The sequence below is a fragment of the Aotus nancymaae genome, unplaced genomic scaffold, assembly GCF_030222135.1.
Source record: "Aotus nancymaae isolate 86718 unplaced genomic scaffold, 86718_ANA_hifiasm-v0.15.2.pri h1tg000020l, whole genome shotgun sequence".
NCBI lineage: Eukaryota > Metazoa > Chordata > Mammalia > Primates > Aotidae > Aotus > Aotus nancymaae.
In genome coordinates, this window is record NW_026988432.1 from 23093911 (window position 1) to 23114858 (window position 20948).

Here is a 20948-nt window from a genome sequence, read left to right on the forward strand (position 1 = left end):
TAAACAACTATATACACACATGCTAAAATCCATATAAAAATCTATTAATTTATTGGGTCTCCTCCATAGATTTGCTAATCTACAGAGTGTATTGAAACTTTCCCTTAGCATGAAGTGCCCATAGTCACTGACCACTAACTGAGCCCCTCAGGCTGCTTCAAACCTGCTTTCCCACTTTTCACTTTGTAAAGAGCTCCAAGCTCATTAACCAAGTGGTCCTTCTTTAACAGCAATAACAAGAAATGCGAAGGAAGAATAATTAGCAACTCACCAGCAACTCTAAGGCAGGTTGATTATCTGGTCCCCCTTAAATTGGGGGCTCTTGTTAAATTCATTTTGCTTCCTGAAGAAAAGCTGGGCCAAGATATGGTCTGCTGTAGCCTGGATATAATCGTCCATGGCAAGGGTTTGCAGCTGATAGTGTAAACCAAAAGAAGGTATGTCAGCATCTAACTACTCAGATCCCTGCGGAGATCTTACAGCTGTCAAGGCATTTGTAGTACTTCACGGCACTTGGCAACCTGCACAGCTGACCTCCTACAAATGGTCACCTTGTGTACCAGTCTTGCCTTGCCATGGAGCGCTCACCTTTTCAACTCTGTATGGTAGGGAGAGTCTGATGACTAGAGGGGCTGAAGAATCTGAAACTTTTTTAGAAGGGACCTCTGTCCTACTGGGAGGTGATTCTCCTTAAGGATGGAGCAGGACCATATGTCTTCCCATGAGCTGGGCCTAGAGACAAAAGGGCTTCTGAGAACTCCATGCCCAGATGGCCTCTTTCTGCTGGGGCTAGTAATCACCATCTGCCGAGCCTGGATGTCCAGTAGGCTGGGACTGATGCTCTGTGTCTGCCTTTATCCCCTATATGGCTGTTGCTGTCCTTCTCTCTCTTCGCCCGCACTCTTCTCTGACATTACCTCTCTTTCTCAGTCTGCCTCTCAATTTCTGTGTGTGTGTGTGTGTGTGCATGCGTGCATGCGTGCATGCATATCTACCTTTCTCACTGTTTCTCCCTGTGTCTATGTGTGCATACCTCTGTGCACATCTGCCTCTGAATCTCTCTTGTCTGTATGTATCTATGTTTGTGTGTGTTTGTCTTTATGTAGGTCTGTCCTTGTGTGTGTCTTTCTCCTGGGTACAGGTCTGTCTGTATGTGGGCATGCATGTGTCTATGTGTCTTTCCTTCTAGCTCTCTGTCTCTCTTCAGGTCTCTGTCCCTCTCTGTTTGCATGTTTGTGTGTCTCCTATTTGTGTATGGCTGTGTTGTTTCTCTCTCTTTGTGTCACTCTCTTTGCATGTGTGCTTCTCTGTGTCTTTCTCTTTATCTAAAGCTGTATGTCTGTGTGTGTATGTGTCTCATCCTCTGTGTGTCTCTCCATATATCTATCTCTGTGTTCCTCTGTCCCTCTGTATGTGCGTGACTCTCTCTGTGTTTCTCTCTGGGTATATGTTCGTTCTCTCTCTCTCTCTCTCTCTCTCTCTCTCTCTCTCTCTCTCTGCCTGTCTATCCTTCCTACCCACTTTTCTCTCCACACTCCTTATGCCAAACACATCCCCATCACAGGCATTTCCCATCACTTACTCTGATGGGGGGGCGAAGGGTACTATCCTCCATCAAGGTGCAAATCACACATTCCTGATGGTAGGTGGAGTGAAAAAATTACTTCTACCCCCAAATTCTGATTCAATTATTTCTTTCCCATTGTAAATCACTTCTTGTTTTCTTTCATTTGAAAACTCCATATTTCACTTCTCTTTTTAAAAGATTTGTACTCTGTAATTTGGGATTTATATTTAATGGTTTTCAATTGTCATTTTTATCTTACTTTTGTATTTTTAAGCTTTAATTTATTGGTATTAGCCTTTCATGTCACATTAAATCTTGTTTATTTTACCTCCATATTAATTTTTATTTTTAACATTTTACCGTTGTCATATTTTGCACATACATAACCTTTTATTCTATTCATTTTTCAATTCTCTTCTTTTATTCTCCCCTTTTTAAACTTTAACTTGCTCTCTTTGAGTTTTCCTTTCTTTTCTTATTTAGATTTTGTTTGATCTGATTTTGCTTTATGATTTGCTCTCATAATGGCCATTGAGAATGATGACCAAGAGGGCAGCAGTAGCAGTGAGGCTGACACCAAAATCAGGGGTCACCAGAATCCCTCCTCCACGCCACCCCCTGCCAACAACATCTATAGCCAAAGTTCCACTCTTTCTCATACAACTCTCCATAAACCTTTTGCCAGGTAGACCCAGGAAGTTTTTGAGACCCAAGGGCTATAATTTGCCAGTCTCCCTCAAAGAAGGGAGGGCATCATTCTGGAAAATGAGATCAGATGCACCTTTGGGCTTAGGCCCTGTTGAAGAGACTGCAGAATTCATCTGTGCTCCTCCCTGGAGGACATGGTGGGTCTCCTTGTAGGAAGAACCACAGCCAAGAGAAATGCCTGTCTGTTCCTGGACTCACCCCAGGGGTCCCAAATCAGACTTTTTACTTCCCACTCAGTCTCAAAAGGCAACCTAGTCCTAACAATTTTTCAGATCTAAATTCCACAGTGAATCCTTGTCTCTCAAACCCATCATTTCATCTAATTAAGGAGCCCAGGGGTGATTTTTTTAAAGCAAATAATTATTTAATGCAGTGAACAATTTACCTTAGTCTATGTTTTGTATACACAGGTCATCATAGATTTCTTAAAATAAAGAATGAAAGGGAAGAAATGCTACTTCACTACTCCTGAAGTTTCTCTTCATATAGAAGAAACTCCATTTCTCTTTTTTTTCCTCTCCCCATGCTTTTCTCCTCAAGTACACTTGAAAACAATAAGTTGAGCATGCTCACTTCATCTCCTACCTCTTTTTGCTTGGGAGCTGGCAAACCTTCCAAGAGCATGCTCTTTTACTTTATGCCATAAGGTATACAAAGACCTGCCTCAACATGGGGAGGTCTACCCCATTCTGGGGACCACTATCAGGAAACCCACCTGCCCACAATATTAGTACATTCTCTAAAACTTATTACTAATAAAAGTGATTTCATGGATCTCTATATATTGACATTTTGATCCTTTTTCTGGGTTCCAAATTTGGAGCATTAAGACAGAATGTGATATATTGGATCCCTTTATAAGGAAATGAGAAGACTATTTGATTCTCCTGTTCACCTGTTGATTCATCCAGTTTATTCATTTATTCATTTAATAGACATTTAATGAGGGCTCCCTTTGGTCCAGACACATTGCTTAGCAGAATATTATGAAGAACACTGACACTTGGCAATCTCTCTCTAACTGGCTTATTCTCACCTGGGCTTCAGGTTTGAAGGCAAGAATAAAAAGCAAATCCTAATCACATGTGCTCTTAATGTAGTGCTGGGTTCCAACAGTGAAAAATATCACATCTCCAATATGAATGTTGAATTCTATGGTACCCTAAGTGCCAATAATGCCTACCTAAGGAAAGAAAATACTGTTTACTTAACTTAAAGCAAATAAAATGTATACTTGTTGTCTTGGTGAAATTATTGATCATACCTCTTGACTCTGGGAGAGCCTAGTTTAGATGATCAATTATATGGATACCATCAGAAAATCCAATTCATTATTCAATCAAATATTCATTAAGAATAAGTATTAGTAGTGAAGAACAGATGAATAAAAGCGTATGATTATACAGGAACTCCTTAGTAAGAGAAAGAGGGGAAGGTAAAGGTCATCTTTCACATAAAATCTCCTAGCCCCACAAAAATGAAAAGATATTAAAGTAAATGCTCCTTAAAATGTATTAGTGAGTTCAATACATAGAGCATCATGAAAAAGGGCATCAATCACCATGTTCCAATCAAGAGTTACAAATGATGTTCCCTGACACAACAGGCAGAAGATTTACATTTCAGTGTTTTACCATCCCCATGCCTCCCTTTGCTTCCTCTCCTTGGGAAAAGTCATCCTTCTAGGATAGCAACATCCTAACAATCTTCCTTAAAAAAGTTAAAGACTAAATTTGTACACAAATGCTCACACACAAACAAAACAAAATGAAGTCTAATCCTTGAAATGTAATTTGTGAAAAATCACAATGCCCTTTTCCAATTTATTAAAGCTTTCACTTCTAAAAACATAAAAGAAGACTTTTGCTATGATAACATAATGAGTAAGTTCCAGTCTGGTTTTAGTTCTTTCTTTCAAGATGGAGAAAGGTACAGGCTAGAGAAGCCCATTTCATCTGTATATACTATTGTTGATTTCCCCAAGGAACTCCATGAAACTCTGGAGAAACCATAGTCAAATCATTATAGAAACATACCACACAGCTTGGCTTTTCTTAGGGTACCCATATAATTGATCATCCAAACCAAGTTTTCTGGAAAGTTAAAGAGGGTGATCAATAACTTCACTAAGACAAGTCAGGGGAACCCTAGACAAACTGGAATGTACAGCCACCCTACTGAAGCTCCATGTCTCCCCAGCTACCCACACTCACATTACACTGAGAGGCAATCTGTTACTTCACACTCTCCCAAGGGCAGTACCTTCCATGATGCATTACCTGAAGATGCAAAACTGAAAGCCTACTCTCCATCATTGTGATAACATCTTTACCACTTCTGAAATATTCTTAGCCTCTTCTCATGCACATCTTGAATCCTTCTGTCTTATTAAACTCAGAAGCTACCTAGTAGGATCTTCATGGTTTTCTCTGTAGCAACTATGCCCAGAAAGCCATTAGGACTGAGTCCTTTTTGTTATTAACAACTGAAGCAAAATGAAAAATACCTCTCATTTGCTTGTTTCTGCATTAAAAAGTAAATCCCCCCCAAAAAAATGTTTAGAGATAAATTACCTTTCCACATCCACTTAACACATAGTGCATTTCATTTGCATTAAAATGAAAATGTAGCTGTTGTAATCCATTATAATTCTGTTATAATTTCTGAATGTAGTCCAAGTGAGGGCATCTTGATGCTTAAAAAAGTAAAAGGAAAAAGAAACCCCATTAGCCAACATCCTACTCAGCAACTTAGCAATTCATACAATCATAATAAAAATTAATATTTATGCAGCTCTCACAAGAACATGCAATTTTCTATGTCTTTTATTATGTCACTGCTTCCTCACAACAATCTTATAAGGTCAGTGGTATTATTCTCCCCATCTTACACATGATGGAATTAAATTCCAAGTTGGTTGAGGAATTTACCTAGATTCTCACAGCTAAGAAATGGCAGAACTAGGATTTGAATCCAGAGAATCTGACACTTCAATGATTCAATATAGCCAGTTGAGCATTTAAAAACAAATGAAAAGAGAACTCTCACAGGCATCCAGTCTTTTCATTAATATGATTGTCTATACCAGAGAAGTTTAGTTCCTAAATCCATATTGAAGCCTCAATTAACCATTTACAATGATCAAGTCAACCAATGTTTGACTGGATCTTTCCTTTTTCTTTTGTCCAAAAGATTCCTGAATTCAATTTAAATCTCACATTTTATCCATCCTAATGCTCATCAAAACAATGTTCTCAATCACCTGACTCAGGAACTTACTAAATTTTTTTCATTGTTTCTTAATTTACTTCCATTTTTCCAATATTGTGCTTTTTGTATTATTCCTCTTGGAAATTGATTTTTTTAGCCTAAGTCAGATGAAGTTTAACAAGAAAATAAGATAAAGTACTTCAAAATAGTACTTTGACAGAAAGCCAAATTTAGTCCCATTAAAGTATATAGCTCTTCTAGATTCACAGAAAACTTCTGTAGCAGGAATGGCTGACACCACATTGCATGGGCTCCCAAGATAGTAACCTAATACAGCCAGATATTAGCCTACCTTCTAAGTTATCTTGACGTTTCTAACACAGAGTGTCCTCTTTAGAATAAACTCTTATACGGCACCTGACTAGAAAACGAGTCATCCTAAACACCAATCTCTACCTTACCCTTCAGGTCAGTCAGTGATCACGTCCTGTCTACTTTACCTCTGAATTATTTGCTTTACACCAATTCTTTCCCTCTCACAACAGCTGTAATGCAGTTTTTCCCTACTGGAAGGACTTCAAAAGTCCCCCTGACTCATTTCCCTGACTCCTATCTGGCCCCTTCTAATCCATTCTCTACAATTCAGCCAAAGTAGTCATCACTTTAAAAAGCAAAATAAATTTGTCACTCTCTTATTTAAAAACCCTCAATTGCTCCTCTTTTCAATCAACTTATTGTAGAAACTCATTAGCACAGCTTCCAAAACCTGCATGATTGGACTCCTCCTCCAGCTTCTCTTGCAGAACCCCTGGGCGCCAATACACCCCTCGTACTTTGGAATCCTGTGTCACATTCTCTTTTGCCTGCAGGCCTCTTCTTAAATTGCCTACTCTCTTGAGAAGTGTGTTTTTTCAAATTTCTCTTGACTATGGCCCACCTTAAAAAAGCACATGTCAATCAAATAGACATATATTATCATATATATAAATAATTAACTACAGTCTTCACAAAATAACATACTATACCTTTTATGTCAAAGAAAATCTCCACACAAGGCTGCCTGGAGACTGCATATAACTAGCTTTCATAACCAGTGCTGCCAAGTTGGAAGAAACATTGACCCCTTGATCTTATTTTTGCTTATGAAATGTTCTAATGAAATTAACTCCACCTTCAGGCTGAAATACATAAGGAACCACATAATATATTTGTGAAACATTCTACAAATTTTAGTAATAGAAGGGTTGATAGCTGAGGATAGAGTAGCATTAGCACCAGTGTGGTTTTCATGTTCTAGTCAGAAGAGCTGAACTCAATTATCCTAAGGCTTCTGATATTTATGAAAATCCCCAATGTTTTCAATGTATTTTGGGTTTAATTGTGTTGGTTTTTTAAAATAAACTCCTGGAAATGTACACGTTGTTTCCTATACTTGCCAATACTCTACTTAATGACTTATTTCTTCTACTTCTCCCCATAGCATTAGCCTAGGGTCCACTAAAGGTAGATCTCAAAAACTCACTATATACATTTCTAAGTTTACTACTATATAAATTTTCTAAGCTTACTCACTATATAAATTTCTAAGCTTACCTCCCTCCAGTTGCCAATCATAAGCCATCACCAATTCTCTTCACCAACAGTTGATGCACTGTCTGAATCAAGACCTTACCTTCTGCAACCAGCATTATCAGTGAGCGCTCCCCAGTGATACTGTAACTGCAATTCTTTAGGAAAAGTATGGGCTCCTCTGTATGAAATTAAGAAAACATGATTACATTATCTATAGCAAACTTCCTCCCACAGAAAGAATGGGTGAGTTGATGACTCTTCAGAAATACAAATTACAGCAAATTTTCTATTAATTATATCGTAATCTTTCTGCCAATACATTATAGTTCCCTATGGAAAACTTTCATAAAAGAAAATAAAAACAACTCAATTTCAACAAGATTTTGTCATTAGGAGAAATATAAGATGTACTTTTGAGTCCATTATCCAACTGTTATTATATATACCTATTAGTCAATTTCCCCTGGACTTAGTTAACTGCTGCCCTAGAAACACAAACACTCATGCCCTTTTTATGCCTATGCAATACATATCTTCAGGGTGATATGTGTTTTCAGATATGGTACCTACCTTAAGTGACCTGGAATCAACGTCTCAGTTGCAGAAAAAAATACGTCATCAACATCCAAGGTCTGAAGTTCATCATGTATGGAAAAGAAGAGCAAGAAGAAACAGTCTTCATTCCCCACATTCTTTATCCAGTATAGTATATTTTTAGGGAAGAAGATTACTTGGCCAGCTGTAACATTGTATGTGGTAATTACTTCACCATCATCATCAACCACCCCAATCTATGCTGTTCCCTAAAATATAAACAGATAAACTAACCAACATAATTTTGGAGCAATGTTTCTCAACATCTTTTCATTACCTTCCCTCTAAGATATGCTTTTGGACTTGTCTATCACCATCCTAGGCAATTTTAATACCATTCAATACTGTGCATCAGTATACTGTATACATCTATTGTTTATATACTGTATGTATATCTATTCTTTATGCATAAAATGGTAAGACTTTTGTCTCCTTCAATAACCAGTTGTTGCCCTCTCATGGGCAATATTGCCTTCTAGTAAGACTGCATGTTTTACACTTTGGGAGGCCAAGGCAGGCAGTTACCTAAGGTCAGGAGTTTGAGACCAGCCTGGCCAACATGGTGAAACCCCGTCTCTACTACAAATACAAAATTAGTTGGGCATGGTGGCACATGCCTGTAATCCCACCTACTTGGGAGGCTGAAGCAGGAGAATAGCTTGAACCGGGTAGGCAAAGTTTGCAGTGAGTGGAGATCGCACCATTGCACTCCAGCCTGGGTAACAAGAGTGAAACTCTGTCTCAAAAAACAAAACAAAGACAAAGACTACATGTTTTAAAGTTTAAAAAGACTGAAGCCACTTGGGTAGAATGTGTGCACGTTCTTAGTTGGTTGTACAGATACGAAAGCATGTGTTTGTGTGTATGTATGCATACAGATATGTGTGTGCTTTCCAGATAAGAAAAAGTCTGCATACAATTTTAGTAATAACACCTAACTTATAGTGCCTTTATTATATGTCAGGTATTCATCTGATCACTTTATTTGATTCAACATGATTATTCCTTATGTCAATCCTATGAAGCACAGTAATATTATCATGCCTATTTCACAAAAGAGAAAACTTTGGAGATAATGTATTTTTCCAAGATTACTTAGCTAGTCAATGGAAAAGCCAAGATTTGGACCTAAGCAGTCTGGCTCCAAAGTCTATACTTTTTATGAATACTAAACCATATTTTGATTCTGCTTATATAAAATTCTATACTTTCTCATTCTCTAATCTGTTCCTCAGTATTACCCTCTGAGGTAGGCAGAGAAGATACCATTATTTCTGTTTTACCAGAGACTCATGGTCACATAGTGGAGCAGCCTCAGGGGTGGATGAAAAAGAAGTCTTTGTTCTATCTATACAGACATATATAACTTGAATCCAGATGGGTATTAATGATGCAGGGGAAAAGTGACCCTATAAAGAGCTCACTCTTCAACCACAAGCAAGGAGCAACAAATGTGTACCTATTCATATCAGGGCACCTATTATTCCAGATACAGAGCAGAGATAGCATAGGAGTCAATGTGATCTTCATGGTGAAGCCAGGCACACCAGCCAGCTTGCCCACCCTACTCTCAGGGTTCCTTGAAAAGCTTCCATAAAGACATTCAGAAGCAGAAGCAATCTCCCTGGACGAGTGCAGTAGAGGGACTTCTTCACATGCTGTTGCTTGGTTTCTTATCCTGATTTTGAGAAACAGTAATCCCACAATTATCTGGGTATCTAGAGAATATTCAACTCCATATAGCTCACATTATAAACTCTCAGAACTGCCTGAACAACTTCCTCGGGCTGAGCTGAGTCCCAGGGCCTATTTTCTACCAGAGAAGGCTCCAGACCAATTTCCCTAGCTTGGAGTTTGTTTTTAGGGGTCCTCCTCCAGGAAAGTCTACTGAGCTGCCTTTTTTCCTACCGCTCTGCCACTGCTCAGTCAAGGCCATGAAAACAAATCTTTTTTAAAGATTATTCTCTTTTACATATTTTGTCTATGTGGAAAAAGACAAGAAGTCAGAAAACATGAGCTGTGTCCCAGTGAATCCAATGACCACAGTTTATCTTTAGAAAAACCACCTCATTTCTCTGAGCTCCTATTCTCATATGAGAAAAAAAGAAGAGTTTGGTCTCATACAAAGGAAACTCTAATCTCTCTTTCTGTTCTAAAATTGAATGCATTTTCCAAGAATAAAAAAAGGGCTTTATTAACTACAACAAAAATATCATGTAAAATTGGCTACGCATCTTTAACTAAATCACCAGATTAAGACCAAACTCTGAAAGTTCTGTGAGGGCTTAGTTGCTACTGCTTCCCAGTGTCTGGAATGCAGAAGGACACCAATAAATACTTTTGAGAATTAATGAATTATTTTAAATTCAAGTAAGGACACTCATTTTGCCTCCAGCTATCTCTATTTCACTAGACTTCAAGAACATTCTGAAAAGTCTGAACCACAAAATGGCACCCAATTGGCCTGATCTTAGAGACTCCAGGCTGAACACTGCAAACTCATTTGTTATTCTGCTTGCTGTTATTTTCCTTAGAGAAAAGCTGCTATTTTCTTTGATCATTAGATCAGAGCTGCCAGTTTTAGCTTTGGCTCAGAGGACTAAACAGTGATCTTATTTTAATAGTGTGTGAAAAATGATTTCATACTGAAGAGTTCAAAGTGATGCCAAAAATAATTTAAACAAACAGACCAATACTTCAAGGCTAACTAATCTAGTCGAATATATAGGCAAAGCCTAAATAATTGTCTATCTCTTAGTTAAGCAGGTTTTGCAACGACTAAAATCATATTCTCCAGGACAAACAACACAGATGCTCAAGAGCAGAGTGTGGGCAAACTAGTTATACCTGAGCAAGGCAGCCATGTTCATTGGCATTGAAATGCCAGTGAAGGGCCAGGAGGCCATTGCTTTTTATCCTAAGGGTCCCTAATGTCATTTGTGATCTCCAACTGTTCAAGCTGGTGCCAAAGGCCTCTTCTTCATTGCTGAGATCATCTTTGACATTGTTCCTGTACCAGGCTCACCGGATTGTACCACCAAGGAACTCAAACACCTGGAAAACCATAAATAAGCCACCATAAGCACGGAGTCCATCTCCTAAGGAGCATGAGGCCACCATGACCTATACAGTAAGAAGGAGGCAAAAGGGAAAAGGCAATCAATGGTGGTGAGGTGAATTTTGGAGTTCCAGAAAGGAAGAGGAGGAAGAAGTCTGTAAGAGTCCAGGAATGGCAATAGTAATACATGCAGCATTATCAGTGTAGATCCTGTTAGACATAAAAAAAGACACCTAGGTTGGCAAGAGAATAGAATAATTTCCATTTGTCCACCTGCAATTCTCTACTCTAGTCAAACATGGAACTATTTACTGAAGCACATTTCTGTCTGAGGCCAACATCAACACAACTCTCCCCTCTTCTCTATATCTCACCTTCCATCATCCTTCTGGCTCACAGTTCATTCCTTCCAATAGAGAAGAAAGTTTGGCAAACATGCAATGGAAAGGTGATTTTAAAGTTGCCATTGAGAATAATTATTTTTCCTAATGTATGTGTTTCATACATTGGATTTAGGTAAGTAATGAAGAAACTGAAATCCTGGATCAATAGCTTTTTACACTATGGAAATCATTGCTTGCAGAAGCCAGGCTTCAGGTTTGAAATGAATGTCTGTATGAGTTGCTAATATAGACCAAGGAGAGAATCAGCACTCCTACTGCTGTAGTAATGATGCAGACCAAGAGACACACCAGGAAAATGCTTACCCATGACCACAGCCTCTTCTTTCACTAGGAAAAATTAGAAAGCCATAATTTTCTACTCATGACATATTAGAAATATTGCCTCCTTTCTCGGTTCTTAAATTTCTCTTTATACTAACTTCAACTAAAATTGACTGACAAACATGATAAAAAGGGTTATTTTTTAAAGTATATTCAAAATTTATATTTTAATTATTTCATTTTAAATCAGGACATGATCAGAGCAGAGGGTACTACATTTCTTAAGATTATAACTGGCTTAAAGAGTCTTTCTTGAGCTCTGTGTTAAGGGTCTTAAGGGGAACTAGTCTTAAGATATAAACACAGAAATTCCGCATTATAAAGAATACTAAAGATTCTAGCTTAACTTCTATGTTTCACTTTCCTGATGAGGAAATTGAGGCCCAGGGTGGAGCAATGACTTGTGGAAAGCCACATTATTATCTGTAATTGCAGATGTAGAAAGAATTTCTCCTGATTCCTGTCATTCCACTAAATCAAAGTATTATCACTGCATATCATTTCAGGATCAATTAATTATATTTTTTGTTTTAGAGATGGGGTCTCATTATGTTGCCTAGGCTGACCTCAAACTCCTGGGCTCAAGAGATCCTCCTGCCTCAGCCTCCCAAATAACTGGGACTATATAAGCGCTCATGACAACACCCAGCCAGATCATTAAAATGTAATACTGATGATCCAGCATTCTCAAAGAAAAGCTTACATTTACACACACCTCTAAAGTCACATTTACATTTGCAAAAGAAAATGATAGCATATAACTTTATATAACTAAGGGTAATGCTTTGTTAGACATTAATATTTCTTCCTTAATCAATGGCCTTGATCAGTGCTTCTCAAACTTTTTTTTTTTACTGTATCCACATTAAGAAATACATTTCCTGCTGTGATCCAGTACATGTACATATGTACATACACAAACACACACATATATACATACATACACACTACTGAAACAAAAGTTTCACAAAACAATATCTGTTATTGTATTAATTTTTAAATGCCAGTTCAAACCCACTATATTGATTTCATGACCAGTGAATTACAACTTGGAGTTTGGAAAAACCCTGGATCCCTTTAAATAGAGGAGAGGAAAAATTATTATTCTGCCTCCCCAGATTGATAAAGCAAATGTTAAAAGAAGGGCAATGAAAAACAAGCTGAACAAAAATAAAAATAAAAAATAAAAAAAGTTTCCCCTTTTAACTTGTCTGCAGTTCAATGATTGGCATGAATAAGATACTGCCCCTAGAAAGCCCCAGTTAACAGGCATATATTTTACCTGTTTCTAACAATCATTAAGTCAAAAGCACTTATTAATACTATAAGCAACAATTCAAAAGGAATTGGGCCATTGAAGAGCTAAATGGGGTGTGAGTTTAGAGTTCATGAGAGAGGGCAAATCAGAAAATGTTCAGAGCAGGAGATGCTATCTTTCTGAAGAGGGTCACTTAAGAAGAGCTGATCTAAAGAGGGGTTCTTGCCTGAGCTCTGCATAAGGTCTTAGAGGGAACTAATCACAAGGTATAAATCCCCACATTACCATTCTAGAGACAGTGTTTATCATCCCCATAGACAAACTATTTTATTTGCATCTTCATGCATTTCAAATGCTGAGCTGTCCACTGGCAAAAAGGAACAAACAAATCACTGAAAAAGAAAGGAGAGGAGAGGAAAAGATAGCTCTAGCAAACTGGGAGATCCCAGAGGAGAAGAATGAGGATTCTTAAGTAAGGGAGTACTTGTATAGAGTTGAACATGAAGGACATGAAATAAGGAAACTGTCTATCCAATTATAATCTTGAGTTAAAAAAGTCCTTGAAAGGATTGCCAAATGAAAAACCCATAAAACACTTCCTTTTGTCCTCATCTCTTTGCACACTGATGACACATACAGAGACAGTAACAATAATAACTCACACTTATCTCCTTATCTCACTAAGTGCTAGGTGCTGTGCTAAGTGTTTTACAAATGTTATGTAATATCATTCTTACAGTGATTATCTGATGCTATGATTATTTCCATTTTACAGATGAGGAAACTGAGGTATAGAGAGGTATGGTAACTGCCTCAAATCACAAAGCCAGTTTAGTATTGGAGCAAAGCACCTTTTGTCGAAATATTCTTCCATGACATTGGTTCTCTTTGACATCTGATGGGGGGTGGTTAGCCTAGTAAACTTTTTTTTTTTTTACCCAAATCAATCTTATTTCTTAATAATGTAATTTTCCTAATAGTTTATGAAATCATCCTGTTACCTAAAAGTTAATCTTTACAGAAAATTTATTTTGCATATTTTTTTCATGGTGATGAATGGTCGCTGAGTAATCTAAAAACCCTACTATAATCCTCAGAACAGTCAGTCTCCCTTCTTTCCTTCCTACCTTCCTACCTTTACTTCTTTAATAAACACAATAAGAGTGTCTACTATATTTCAGGCTGTATGCCACTACTGTACAACATTAAGAGAATTTTGAGTAGCACATAATTTAGGAGGAGAGGCAGAAAAAAAAGCAAATAACTACAGCAAAATGTGCTAAGTGTTATGTAGAAATATATACAAGGTCCTGTGAGTATACAGAAGACTGATTGTATCTGAGAAAGTAAGAAGGCAAATCTTCATTGAAATTGCAACTATGAGCTGAGCCTTCAAATCTCAACACAGCCACACTAGGTGGGCACACTTAGCCAATTACATTCTAGTCCAAATTTCTGGCTTGTCTATAAGCAGCTGTATGACAGACCATATGGTAAGAATGTAAGGATATCATTCAGGAAAATTTTCCCAACCTGGCAAGGCAGGGTAATATTCAACTCCAGGTAATACAGAGAACACCACAAAGATATTCTTCAAGAAGACCAACCCCAAGGCACATAATTGCCAGATTTATTAGGGTTGAAATGAAGGAGAAAATACTAAGGGCAGCCAGAGAGAAAGGTCAGGTTACCCATAAAGGGAAACCTATCAGACTTACAGCAGATCTCTCAGCAGAAACCCTACAAGCCAGAAAAGAGTGGGGACCAATATTTAACATCCTTAAAGAAAAGAACTTGCAACCCAGAATTTCCTATCCAGCCAAACTAAGCTTTATAATCGAAGGAAAAATTAAATCCTTTGCGAACAAACAAGTACTTAGAGAGTTCACCACCACCAGGTCTGCTTTACAAGAGCTTCTGAAAGAAGCACTATACATATAAAGGAACAACCAATATCAGCCTTTCCAAAAATATATCAAAAAGAAAAGAACATTAACACAACGAAAAATTTACACTAACTAATGGGCAAAACAGCCAGCTAGCATCAAATGCTAGTATTAAAGTTATATATATTCTAATTGGATAAAAAGCCAAAACCCATTGCTATGCTGCATCCAGACCCATCTCACATGCAACGATACACAAAGACTCAAAACAAAGAGAAGGAGGAAGATTTATCAACCAATCAGAGAGTAAAAATAAACAAATAAAAAGCAGGAGATGCAATTCTCTCCTCTGATAAAGTAGACTTTAAAGTAACAAAGAACAAAATTGGCAAAGAAGGACATTACATAATGGCAAAAGGATCAATGTAACAAGAAAAGCTAACGATTTTATAGATCAACGAGACAGAAAATTAACAAGGACATCCAGGACTTGAACTCAGACCCGGAACAAGTAAACTTAATAAACATTTATAGAACTCTCCACTTCAAATACATAAAACATACATTACCACCTCACACCTATTCCATAAGTGACTACATAATTGGAAGTAAATCACTCCTCAGTAATCGCATAGCATTTCATAGGTTTAAATGAAATATTGGTTGGCTGCTCATTTGTTATTTTCTTCCCTTATTCCTTCCTGTTTACATCAAGTATAATTATTGGTATAAAAGAGGTTTTCAATACCCATTATTAAACTGCATTCTAGCCTGGGCAAGAAAGTAATACTCCCATTCTCTCTCTCTCTTTCTCTTTCTTTTTCCTTCTCTTCTTTATTCTTTTTCTTTCTTTCTTTCTTTCAATAAAAAAAAAAAAAGAAAGAAAATAAAAAAAATAAAAAAAAGAATGTAGACCCCCATCTAGGTCAGGAAGCCTTGGCTCCAGAAAGGCTATAGGTTAATCTATGATCAAGTGATGGAGAGACGACCTTGGGGCTTTCCTACCATGTCTGATCAAATCCAAAATACATATTTTTCCACATTTTAATATCTCTAAAAATGAGATATGTTTTAAAATGAGTGGTCTTTTTGACTCCATGAAATATAGTGTGACCACTTTTTTTGGTCTTATCAGACAACAGTACTACATGAATCTTCAAAAAAAATTTTACACCCCCATTTACTGTTCTTTCTTGGAAATGTGAAAATGCAGGCTTCTGTCATAAGCATTATCTGGGGGCTGTGCTTAGCATTCCTTTAAATGGCGAGACAAGCAAATCATTAAGTAAACTACAACTAAAACTCACTGAAGCACTGAATCAAAGAAAGCTGCAGCTGGATACAGTCATTTTGATCTTTGCAGATAAGGAGCCCAAAGAGGCTAAGTATTTTCCTCAAGGAAACAGAGTAAGTTACTGTCAGAGCCAAAACAAAATCCCAGCTCACCCACTGTCAGTCAGAGCTTTCCCTACAACTTCTATTTCCGGCAGAACTTCATGCCTTTAATATAAATGTAAAGGGTTCAAGGTGAATTGAAGCTGTACAGCTGAAAGCAGGAATATTTTTTAAATCATTTTAATGCATATAAAGGTAATTCTGTGGGATAGTCCAGAGGACTCCCACACTCCCACCAATAAAGGGGACACCAGTTTCTCACAGAAACCTCAGAAATACAGTGAGTTCTTCAGACCATTAAAAAATGCTTGGCAGACTGGGAAGAAAATAGGCAGAATTGTAAACTGAACCAGATTCTATGATAGGAGCCAAATTACCAAGCAAGTGCCAGATGTATAGAATAGAAAATCGGTGACCATACTTAGATTTCCTTATAACATATCCAATCACACACCTAATAATCACCTTTAAACAAGAGCCATACTACTCATATGTTGTGGCCATGGACAAACATGGACTAATGCCTCAAAATTGGGAAGAAGAATTAACAAATACATGTCCAATACTTCTGTTTTCACTTCAATGTTTAAATTATTGTGCTTCCAATCATAGAAACCAAAAATATTTCCTCAGGTTCACTTACACTTTCAAATGGAATACATGTTCAATTCAAACATAACTAGGACATATGAATATTTTTATTTACCAGTGCCCAGGCTTATACCCAAAATATTTAACAACCTATTTAACAACCTTGATAAATATAAATTTTTAACAAAATATTTAACTACTTAAATATTTAAGAACTTAAACACTTATGAACAGAAGTAGTTAGCTAGTATGGCCACAATAGTGTGTACTAGATGAACATCCATTCTGCAACCAGGGCACAAGTGCACCGTGAAGTAGTAAAGAGTCCAAACTCTGGAGCTGGACCACCATGGTTCAATTCCTAACCCCATCATTTATTGACTGTGTGGCCTGGAGCAAGTTATTTAGCCTCCCTGGGCCTCAAGTTCTTCATCTATATGATGGGGCTAATACCATTGCTCTCATAAAAGTCCGAGAGGATCAAATTAGTTAATGGATTCAAAGCTTGGGCCTGCACATAGTAAATGTACAATAAATGTTAGCCTTGTTCCTCTTAAATAAGCACAAGTAGGCTTGCCACTTCAATAATATCTATATTTTAATTGGTATAATAAGGATACCCCAAATTCATAAAACAGATATTAACCTTCCTAGTAATTCAAAGTACTACATCCTTACACATTACCTTGGACAATGTATAGAATTACTCTCATTTTACAAATTAGAAAATTAGAGTAAAAACAGCTCCTTACATTCAGCTAATAGTAGAATTGTAACTGAAACCCGAGTTTTCTTACTGCCATTTCAGCAAGCTTCCCATTTGCACCATATCTAAGCACTACAAAGCTGTGACAGTGTCCCTTATCCTTCAATCCTTTCAAAAAAGCCAAAATAGACAAATGGGATCTAACTAAACTCCACAGCTTCTGTAGAGCAAAAGAAACAATCATTAGAGTGAACCAACAACCAACAGAATGAGAAAAAATTTTTGCAATCTACCCATCTGACAAAGGGCTAATATCCAGAATCTACAAAGAATTAAAACAGATTTACAAGAAAAAAACAAACAAACCCATTCAAAAGTGGGCAAAGGATATGAATAGACAGTTTTCAAAAGAAGACATATATGAGACCAACAAACATATGAAAAAATACTCATCATCACAGGTCATTAGAGAAATGCAAATCAAAACCACATTGAGATACCATCTCATGCCAGTTAGAAAGGCGATCATTAAAAAATCTGGACACAACAGATACTGGAGAGGATGTGGAGAAATAGGAACACTTTTACACTGTTGGTGGGAGTGTAAATTAGTTCAACTGATGTAGAAGACAGTGTGGCGCTTCCTCAAGGACCTAGAAATAGAAATTCCATTTGACCCAGCAATCCCATTACTGGGTATATATCCAAAGGATTATAAATCATTCTATTATAAAGACACATGCACACATATGTTCATTGCGGCACTGTTTACAATAGCAAAGACCTGGAACTAACCCAAATGCCCATCAATGATAGACTGGACAAGGAAAATGTGGCACATATACATCATGGAATACTAGGAAGCCATGAAAAACAATGAGTTCGTGTCCTTTGCAGGGACATGGATGAATCTGGAAACCATCATTCTCAGCAAACTGACACATGAACAGAAAATCAAACACTGCATGTTCTCACTCATAGGCAGGTCTTGAACAATGAGAACACATCAACACAGGGAGGGGAGCATCACATGCTAGGGTTTGTTGGGGGGAAACAGGGGAGGGACAGCAGGGGGTAGGGAGGTTGAGGAGAAATAAAATGGGGAGAAATGCCAGATACAGGTGACAGGGGGATGGAGGCAGCAAACCACATTGCCATGTATGTGCCTATGCAGCAATCCTGCATGTTCTGCACATGTGCCCCAGAACCTAAAGTGCAATAAAAATATATATATATATACACACACACACACATACACACACATATATATATAAAATGATGGCTTAACATCATTTAAATCGTAGTTACTTTAATCTCCAAAATGGGGGACATGTAGAGGAGGGCAAGAATTCTTAATATCTATATAACTGTCAGATCCACCAAAACTTTATTTTTTAATGAAGGAAGCAGAACATTATCATTAGACTATCACAGTAATAACTGCTGCAGCAAGATCCCTTGATGAGTGCTAAAATTACTGATTGAAAGGTAAACTATAAATAATATTTGCATATTCTTAATGTATTTCTCTCAAATATTTGATAATTGCCAAGGTAAAATAGTAATTTTATTTTAATTTTTAAAATTTTTTTGTAGAGACAGGGTCTTGCCATATTGCCTGGGCTGGTCGTGAACTCCCAGGCGCCAGGGATCTTCTCACCTTGGCCTCCCAAAATGCTGGGATTCCAGGCACTTTAGGGTCACTGTGCCTGGCACTTTTGGTGAACCACTGCACCTGGCTGGAAAATAGTGATTTTTATAGTGGAGGATTCTGGGAAGATACCACCTTAGCCAAGTTATCAAGGTTAACATCACTTATAATACACATCGCCATCACATACCCCTGATTTGATTCATTGAGAAGGGCAAATCCCCTTCAGTCTATGGTAGCCTTCACTAGAATGCTTAATTTCACTCTAATCATGAGAAAACATCAAACAAACCCAAATTGAGTGACATTTTACAAAACTACTGAACGGTAATTACTGAGTCTTCAAAAGTGACAGGATTATAAAAAACAGAAAGACAAGAACTATTACAGATTGGAGGAGACTAAGGAAATGTGACAATTAAATGAATTGGATTCTGGAACACACAAATGACATTACAGGAAAAACTAGTGAAATCTAAGTAAGGTCTATAGTTTACAGTATTGTGCCAGGTTTTGAAAATTCTTTTATCATTATGTGGATGTTAACATAAGGAGAAGCTGAAAGAAAGTTATTCAGGGAATATCTTTGCAACTTTCAAGTCTAAAGTCTAAAATTATCTCAAAATAAAAATTAAAAAGAAAGAAAAGGGGAAGGAGGAAGGAAAATCATGAAAAATATCCATTACATCTTTTCCTTGGGCACATGACTAGTCTATATTTCCCACCATCCCTTACAGTCAGGTTTTGCCATGCAACTGAGTTTTAATCAACAGACTATGAGCAGAAATGCTGTGTGCCATTTCCAGGCTCAGACATTTAAAAAAAAGAAGGTAATCCCCCAGTATTCCCCCTCACACTTTCAGCAGGTGGATGCAGTGATGCCCTGGTAGGGGGGCAGATCTACTAGATGGAAGGAGCCTGGGTCCCCAGGTCAGTGTAGAGGAAACCCACCTGCCAGGGAAAAACACCCATCTAAAACTCTTGCATATACAAGCAATAAAGTTCTGTTGTATTCTACCATTATACATTTGGCAGGTCTATTTTTCACCACAAACTAAAATGAAAACATATTTATAACTTTTCCAGCACTTATTTCCCACTAGGGCATGCCACAAGTTTTATTCTTTGAAATGTTTATCTCCATCACAAGGGCTAGACATAACTAATAACACATTTGGCAAGTACAAAGAGCTGCTGATTGCAATATCTGTTAAAGGGAGAAACTGAATATATAACTCTTCATTATATGACTTGAGTTTATCTTCCTGGAATATATCCAATCACAAAAGAATATTGTTTTCCTCAGAAAAACTGAGCCAAGTAGATTCTTCTTTATACCATGCTGGTAAAGGAGAAAAAGCAGTGCTACTAAGTTCCAATAAGAAATTTTCCTCATCTCTATGTTAGTCTACCTTTATAATCATTCGGGTGGAAAAAGTTGATAAGACAATGTTGGGCAATTCTTTTTAATTACTCTCTTTGAAATGTTCACTACTAACAGGGCCAATCAATGTTCTCATTATGCAAATGTTTCTTATCTATTGTTCAACTTTCATATGACCACTGGATATCAAAGATGTATGATAATGTACTATATAACAGACACTGTGAAGAATTAGTAAATTTAGAAGACACAGACCCTTGCCTCAAAGATGTTACAATGTATGACTCATCCCAGCTAACAAACGTACACGGAAAATTAAACAGGAAAAAAATGTGTTTTACGGTACCCTGAGAACATGATGGGAAAATCACCTTACTGGTCCCATAGATAAAACTTAAATAAGTACTTTAAATGTTTTGTCACCTCAAAATCAATGTCATACATTTAAATTCTTTTGTGGGAGAGGCTCAATACATATTCCCGCTCCTCCTACCCTCACCATTACCCATTCCAGAAACACCCTTGCTCTTAGGAGAACCCTAACCCTGCAGGCATTGGGTGGGTATGGGCTTCTAATACAGGCCATCAGAGAATGCTGGGAAGGATCCCTAAACTTGTGAAATTAAAAAAATTAAAATATTCT

The 20948-nt window shown here is 37.3% G+C and overlaps 1 pseudogene; it reads right to left on the reverse strand.

Moving 5' to 3' along the window:
- Positions 1 to 228: 228 nt before the first annotated feature.
- LOC135276022 (uncharacterized) overlaps positions 229 to 20948 on the reverse strand; it is a 43304-nt pseudogene continuing 22584 nt past the window's right edge.